Below are 768 nucleotides of genomic sequence, written 5' to 3' on the forward strand. Positions count from 1 at the left end.
CAAACGTGAAAAGTGAAAGTGAAAGGGTGTTGTATTTACGACAGTGTAACCGTACATTACCTCCAAGCCTGTAGGGGGAGCTCCATAGTGGGCTTTTTGAGAAGTTACATTGTATCGCTTTAACTTTCTATTAAGTCTGTTTTTGCTTTGTAGACTATTTAAATTCACGTCTGCATGCTTCCTGTTTTCCTGGAAATATCTGAAGAAATTAGTGGTGGATCAACATTTTTGCACAGTTCTGTATATTTCTATATTTATTTATTTTAAAGCTCGCTCTATATGAATGATTTCCATTATTTTATCGTAGCTGTCTCATTTATCTTTAAAGTTTTTTGCAGGTTTATTTAATTTTATTTAGTTTGACTTTTATTTTTCTTTAACACATTTGATAAATCCTGTTTTCCAAAAAATAAATGGCTAAATTATGGGATAGTTTTTCCAACTGAACAGGGGTTAAAAGAAAATTTAAAGTTTACATGTTTGTCATACATGTCAAATTTAGTCAGTTTCGGGCTTCCGTACATACCATAAATTCGTCTGGATGCGGATTGTGTCTAATTACCTCAGACTGTTTGTTTTACACACAGGCAGCTACCTGACAGACCTTCACAGTAGCGTATATGCACCTGCTCCTTTAAATTGTATATAAGATGACGTCACAGTAGCGGTTCCAGATATGGACTTCCGGTCCGGTTGTGTAATGTGACACCTGTGGGGAGGGGCGGGGCAGGGCTCCCCGGGGTGTGGTCTGGCTTGTTTATCACAGCA

Source organism: Odontesthes bonariensis, chromosome 22 (assembly GCF_027942865.1).
Source record: "Odontesthes bonariensis isolate fOdoBon6 chromosome 22, fOdoBon6.hap1, whole genome shotgun sequence".
NCBI classification, from domain to species: domain Eukaryota; kingdom Metazoa; phylum Chordata; class Actinopteri; order Atheriniformes; family Atherinopsidae; genus Odontesthes; species Odontesthes bonariensis.